General features: G+C 42.4%; 1 non-coding gene across 1 annotated transcript; it reads right to left on the bottom strand.

The window, feature by feature from the left end:
* Nucleotides 1–7,287: 7,287 nt before the first annotated feature.
* On the bottom strand, nt 7,288–7,359 carry TRNAT-CGU (transfer RNA threonine (anticodon CGU)). Its single transcript has one exon. It is a non-coding gene; the product is annotated as a tRNA-Thr (tRNA).
* Nucleotides 7,360–7,657: the final 298 nt, after the last annotated feature.

Raw genomic sequence — 7,657 nt, 5'->3', positions numbered from 1 at the left:
TATGTAGTGAACATGTAAATTGTAGTATTCGACTGTACATTTCCATCTTGCTCTCCTCCCAGAGAGGTTTTTTTTTAACATACCCACTAGGGGTTTATGGCCGGTGAATAAGTAAATTTAGTAACCATATACCAAATCTCGAAACTTTTATAATGCAAAGACCACTGGAAGTGCCTCTAAGTCTGTAGTGCAATAATTTTTCTCTGCACCTTTTATTTGTCTGCTGGCGAATACAGTTGGTTGATTCTTTCCTCAGTTATTTTCTTGCATCAATACAGTCCCTAATCCTTTAACAGATACGTCTGTGCAAATTATTAATTGTTTTGTGAAATCAGGATAAGCCAAGCATGGTGCATCTGTAAGTTTATCTTTTAATTCATTAAATGCTTGTTTTTGTTCTTCTCCCCATTGGAATATGCATCTTTTTCGAGTAGTTTCAATAGAGGAAAAGCTATATGAGAGAACTGTTGGATAAAAGTCCTATAATATCATGCCAGACCTAAAAATTGTCTAACTTCCGCTATATTAGTTGGTTAAGGGATGTCCCTCACTGCTTTTTTTTTTTTTTTTCATCGGATGTATGGATTCCTTCTGCATTCAGTTTGTGGCCTAAGAATTTTATTTCCTTAAAGCAAAATTTGGATTTAGATAGCTTTATTTTTAAACTAGCATCACCAAGCTTTTGTAGGAGTTGGCCTAATTTCTGGAGATGTTCTTTTATGTCATTAGTTGCAAAAATTATATCATCAATATAGACGAAAATTCCTTTTCCTAGGATTCCGGACAATACATAATTCATCAAGTGATGAAAAATGCCCGGTGCTGTCCTCAAACCCATTGCCATTCGCTTGTACTGAAAATGTCGTGTATTAGTGGAGAAGGCGGTGTATTTACGTGACTCCTCATCTAATGGTATTTGATAATAGCCATTAAGCAAATCGATTGTGGAAAATACATTATTTTCTTGTCCAGTATTTTGCAGGACGTCACTTAGCAATGGCATGGGAAACTGGTCTGGGATTGTGTGATTGTTTAGTTTATGGTAATCTACTACCACACGCATTTCTCCGTTTTGTTTGGGCACGAAAAATAATGGGGCATTCCACGGGGAGACTGTTAGCATTTCGTCAACATACTGGTCTACAAGTGTACGTTGTGATTGTGGGACTCTGTAGGCAGGTACAAAATAGATTGTGTCTGGGTGCACGTTAATCTTGTGATTAAGCAGGTTAGTTCTCAATAATTGTTTTCCAGGTAATGCTACCTTTTGGTGATGTTTTTTAATAAATTTAACAGATCAGTTTCATTAAATTGTTTTGAGTTAATCGAATTTTCTTTTATTCTTTCTCTCTCTGTAGATTTTATCTTGCTGGTCATTCCAGCTGAAACTATCTCCATTATAGGATCAGAACATTATCCTATATTAACTGAATAAGTCCCCTTTTTCAACTGTAGGCTACTTCTCCATTCATGTGATTAATTTGGAACACCTGAGTTTGCCCATCATTATCCATTTGACATAATGTGTTTTCTTCTGACAGTCCTTTCACTTTCCATTTTTCAATTTTTATGCAAGGAAAAAGGAACCAAAGGCTGAGCCCGCAGAAAGTTCCTTCCAAGAAAAAAAACAAAAACAATACAAAAGACAGCCAAATTCAAGATCCATCCATTTCGAGATGCCTGGACACACTGCGTCTGAAAGACTGGAGATCATAGGAAGTAGGAAATACAGACAGAGGAAGACAGTTCCAGAGTTCACCTGTTGCATAAATGAAAGACTGGGAGTAACAGTTAACTCTTGCATTAGAGAGTTGGACAGAAAAGGGATGAGAGTTTGTTGCTAGTCGGGTGCTACGCGCCCATCTTAGAGGTGGAGGGATGCAAGCAGACAGTTCAGAGGAGCAGTGACCATTGAAGTACCGATAGAAAAGAGATAAAGAGGCAACAGTGCGGCAAAGAGACAGAGGTTAAAGGGAGCCAGTAAGAGGAGGAGAGTTGATGAGACGAATAGCCTTTGACTCCATCCTATTGAGAAGAGGTGTATGTGGGGAGCCTCCCCACACATGAGAGTTGTACTCCAAACAGGGGCGAATAAAACCCGTGTATGTAAGTCAACAAGTGTGCAGGGGTGAAGAAGGCACGCAATCGGCCTAGTACACCTAATATCTTGGAAGCAGATTGAAAAGAGATGCAATATGATCTTTCCAAGATAGGTCCCGTGTGAATGAAACCCCAAGCATGTTCAAGGATGATGCAGGACTGAGCTGGATATTATTAAACATAAGTGGGTATTCCTGTGGAAAATTTTGACGGGTTGATAGGTGTAAAAACTGAGTCTTAGATGCATTAAAAACAACAAGATTATTTTTACCCCAGTCAGAGGTATGAGCCAAGTCAGACATTAGGTGTGCCATAGCTTCATTCCCTGTTTGTTGAAGTAACTGCTGAGATGGACGTTGTGGAAACCGAATGGAAATGTGAAGGGTGGAGTCATCAGCGTCCTAGTGGGTAGGATTAGATGTACAGCTTAAATCATTGATGAATAAAAGGAAGAAAGTTGGTGATAGGAGAGAGCCTTGAGGAACACCACTGTTGATAGATCTAGGAGAGGAATGATGGCCGTCTACAACAGCAGCTATAGAACGACCAGAAAGGAAGCTACAGATGATGGCACACATAGAAGGATAGAAACCGTAAGAGGGCAGTTCGGAAATTAAAGATTTATGCCAGACTTGATCAAAAGCCTCTGAGATGTCAAGTGCAAAGGCAAAGCTTTCGCCAAAGTCCCAAAATGAGGATGACCAGGAGTCTGAAAGGTGAGAAGATCGCCAGGGGAGTGTCCCTGACAGAACCCATAGTGACGATCAGAAAGAAGGCTGTGATAGGAAAGATGCAAAATTTTACTGTTAAGAATAGACTCGAAAACTTCTGAGATACAGGATGTTAAAGCAATTGGACGATAGTTAGAGGGTTGGGAATGGTCACTCTTCTTTGGGACTGGCTGATTGAGAGCAAACTTCCAGCAAGAACGAAAGGTACAAGTTGAAAGACAAAGGCGAAAGAATTTACCTAGGCAGGGTGTAAGCACAGAAGCACAGTTCTTGAGGACAACAGGAGGGATTCCATTAGGCCCAAATTCCTTGTTAGTATTGAGGCCAGTGAGGCAGAAAATACATCAGCTGAAGAAATATTAATGTCAGCTATGAGGAAGTCAGAGGGGGGAAGTGATGGAAGAACAGCACCGGAATTGTCTAAGGTGGAATTGGAGGAGAAAGTCTGAGTGAAGAGATCTGCTTTATCAGTTGAAGAAATAGCTACAGAGCCACCAGAGTAGAAAAAAGGAGGGAAGGATGATGAGGTAAAGTTGTTAGAAAGGTTTCTGGCAAGGTGCCAGAAGGAGCGGAAATAATTCGAGTTGGAGAGTTGAGAGTATTTAGTGCAGATGAAATTATTTTTATCAGAGCAAAGAACAGACTTAGCACGAATCTGGGCAGAAACATAAAAAAGATGTGATTCAGGGGTGGGTTGGCTCTGGTACGGTTTATAGGCCTTCTCCTTGTTGCGGACAGCATTAGAACAAGCGTTATTGAACCAAGGCTTTCTTGCATTAGTCAAAGGATATGAGAAAGGAATGTATGCTCCCATGCCCGAGAGAATAACCTCCATAATCCGCAAGGCACACTCAGATGGCTTCGGCCATAGAAGCAATAATCATTCCAGGGAAAATCAGGAAAGTACTGCCTGAGGGCCTCCCAATCCACGGCTCCAAAGTGCCACGGACGACGTTTCTTTGGAGAGTCCACAGGCTGTACCGGAGTGATAGGACAGGTTAAGGTAACAAGGTCATGATCGGAGGAGCCCAATGGAGAGAAAAGATTAACAGTGTAAGCAGAAGGATTAGTTGTAAGGAAGAGGTCAAGTACAGTATGTTGGAGCTCACTCCAAGGCAGTCAGGGATACGGGTAGGGTGCTGTACAAGCTGCTTTAGGTCATTAAGGATAGAAAAGATGTAGGCTTGTTCACCAGGTGGATCAGTGAAAGGAGAGGAGAACCAAAGGTGGTGGTGAACATTGAAATCTCCTAGAATGGAGATTTCAGGGAAAGGAGAAATGGATAGAATGTATTCCATCGAAGAAGTAAGATAGTCGAAGAATTTTTTATAGTCAGTAGAAATAGGAGATAAGTAAACAGTGCAGATATATTTAATCAGAGAATGACAGGAGAGCCGATGCCAGGAAGTAGAGAATTGAGAAGAATGAAGTTCAGGAACACGAGTGCAAGATAGGTCGTTGCATACCTATACACAACATCCACCTTTGGCTTTAATGAGTATAGAGAAAGTAGGGGAATACAGAAAAAGTTTTGCTGTCAGTTGTCTTAGCTGAGTCTCAGTAAAGAAAAGGTGAGGTTTAGAGGAGGAGAGGTGATATTCAACAGAGAGAAAGTTAGAGGAAAGGCCGAGAATGTTGCAGAAATGAAGAGGAAATGAGTCAGACAGTGGATCCAGGCAGCTCAAAGAGTCGTCACTGGGAGAGGGGCGGATGTTGGGGGCATTTATGGTCCCCTCCCCGGGGACTCCGAGACAAGGTTGTAGTGCGCCATTTTTCTTATTTTTTAATTCTGAAAGGGAAGTTTAGTGTGTGCTGTGCATGTAGTTTGGTGTTGATAGAGAAACTTGTATTGGAGAGCATGCTGGCCTACTCTCTGTTACTGAAACACTGAAAAAGGTCAGCAAAGGGGGATGGTCAGAAACTAGTCCTGAGGGCTGATGAAACGGGAGCTGCAGCCCTCCCTGTCATCAGCTTTCCATCCACCTTGGGAATATTGCCCTGCCCGACTGGTGCTACAGTCTACTCGTGCAAAATAATTCGTCTAAGACAAGAACGCTACTATTCTTTAATTAGCTCTTACTGATAACATTCATTATGAGTTAGGAGGAATAACTATATCATTGGTGACATGGGCAGGAAAAATTGATGAGTCAGTACTCTTACCTCGGTCTCTAGTCCGGGAGGCTGTGGGGGTAGTGTGAGTGGATCTATACGCTCGTCTGTTTGTGTATTTCTGTTTTGGGTTATAATATTTACAATTCTATTTGATTCTCCACTATTGATTGGTGGGAAATCTGATGGTAATTCTTCTATGATTTCATTATTAAAGTCTACCCCATTCATTTGTGGGAGAAAAGTTATTTTCTCTGTTCTCATTGATCTTAAGCCTGGCAACATAATAGCTTTTATTGCTAAGTTTTCAACAATATAGAAAAATGCAGAAATTGGTCTTATAGTCTCTGTGAAACTGATGTTTAAGAGTATCATGCCTTTTACTGTAATTTGTTTGCCATCTACTGCATAGAAGTCTAAATCAGACTCTTCCAGAAAAGTTACTTTCGTCTTATTTCTAAAAATCCTATATAATTCTTCATGTGTTATTAAATTCACTGGAGATCCTGTATCCAAGAACAAAGAAACATTTTGACCTGCACATACAGGTGGTATCAAGATACACTCACTTCCCAAAATGCCTCCTATGTGAATTTTAGACTTGGCTTTCTCTACGATTGGTTATTTTTTGTCGTGACTTGGCCTTCCCCTGATTAAATACGGAGGTTAGTTTTTCTATTGTCTTACAACTAGAGGTTCAGTGACCTTGGACCTTGTGATGTCTACAATATGAGCCACACCCTTGCACCTTTTGTTTATCTTCTTTTGTTTTGATAAAGCATTCATTCTTGTGTGTTCCAGGTTCGCACAATAAATAATTCGCTGTGTGTATGACACAAGAGTGTATATATGCAAGCTAAGTTCTCGCTGGACCCCTCTCTTCTTCTCTCTCTCACTCTCTCTCTCTCTCTCTCTCTCTCTCACTACAACCTCTCGCCCCTGTAGCTAGCCTTCTTCTGCCTGTCTAATTCCTCCTTTCTTGTCTAGAAGGGCTTGTGTCACGTGTACTGGACATGTGTGAAATTTCTAGAAGCCTGTGTGTATGTAGCATTTCTGGTGCACATCTGGCATTCCTTTACTGAAATCTGCAAATGCATTTCCTTTCCCACACCTAGCTTGACTATCATGTTACCTTTAAGACTACACATTTGTGTTCGTATCTATTATGATTTGTATTATTATAATATGGAGTCCTGACACTCCTGCCTTAAATAAGAACGCACACACAGCAAGAAAGCCCACCACCCCTGACCCCCAACCCCCCGCCCAAAGCAAGATGGTTCCTCCTTCCCAGAATAAGGAAGGTTCCCCGCACCCAATGCAAGAAAGTTTACCTCCTCCCAAAGCAAGAAGACCTATCCCTGCCCTAAGCAAGAAAGCTTACTCCCACCCAAAGCAAGAAGACTTATCCCTGCCCAAAGCAAGAAAGCTTACTCCCGCCCAAAGCAAGAAAGCTTACTCCCGCCCAAAGCAAGAAGACTTATCCCCGCCCAAAGGAAGAAAGCTTACTCCCGCCCAAAGCAAGAAAGCTTACGCCCGCCCAAAGCAAGAAGACTTATCCCTGCCCAAAGCAAGAAAGCTTACTCTCGCCCAAAGCAAGAAAGCTTACTCCCGCCCAAAGCAAGAAGACTTATCACTGTCCAAAGCAAGAAAGGTTACTCCCGCCCAAAGCAAGAAGGCTTACTCCTGCCCAAAGCAAGAAGACTTATCCCTGTCCAAAGCAAGAAAGCCTACTCCCGCCCAAAGCAAGAAGACTTATCCCTGTCCAAAGCAAGAAAGCTTACTCCCGCCCAAAGCAAGAAGGCTTACTCCTGCCCAAAGGGAGAATGTTTGCCGCCACCCAAAGCAAACAAGGCTTATCCCCACATAAAGCAAAAAGGCTTATCCTCACCCATAACGAGAAGACTTCCTTTCACCGGAAGAAAAGAAGTTTTGTAGCCATAAGTCAAGTTGTGAAGGGGAGTTAGTGGAAGAGGTGGGTGCATGTGAGATCAGTGGTGTCGTATATATGTGTGTGTGTGTGTGTGTGTGTGTGTGTGTGTGTGTGTGTGTGTGTGTGTGAGAGAGAGAGAGAGAGAGAGAGAAGTCTGTAGTTTGTTTCCCTCAGATTACAACTCCCAAACCTATTTACCGTACATCCAGGTCCCTGTTTAAGTTCCAGGTACAAGCAGACTGGGGCAAAAGAGATCCTGTTTAAAGGTGCCGTGGTCAGCCTGGGAATCAAAGTCGGGATCTCTGGCTTGCGAGGTAATTATGCTTCCGGTTACGTCACCTCCACCTCATAAAACCACGTGATGACATTTACAGCAAATACAAGTTGACCAACCCAGGGTAAACTCTGGATTGCCTCCAGTGAGGCTTGAACTCACGACCCCTGGTTTACGAGACCAGTGCTCTGCCACTGAGCTATGGAGGCTGTGTTGCAGTGTGTGATGTAGCGAAGTGTTGTGTGTCTGTGTGTCATGTTGCAGCGTCGCGTTTGAGTTTCATGTTGCAGTGTCACGTTGTAGCGTCATGTTGCAGTCTGTCATTTTGTAGTGGGTTGTGTTGCAGTTTGTCATGTTCCAGTGTCATGTTGCAGTGTTTCATGTTGCAGTGTGATGTTGCAATGTCATGCTGCATTGTGTTACGTATAAGTGTGTTGTGTTGCAGCGCTATGCTGCAGTGTGTCGTGCTGCAGTGTGTCATGCTTCAGTGTGTCAAGCTGCAGTGTC

The sequence above is a fragment of the Coenobita brevimanus genome, chromosome 52 (genome assembly GCF_032717465.1).
Source record: "Coenobita brevimanus isolate Jiangsu-jjx chromosome 52, ASM3271746v2, whole genome shotgun sequence".
In the NCBI taxonomy this organism is placed as follows: domain Eukaryota; kingdom Metazoa; phylum Arthropoda; class Malacostraca; order Decapoda; family Coenobitidae; genus Coenobita; species Coenobita brevimanus.
This window is presented reverse-complemented; position numbering and strand designations above follow the sequence as displayed.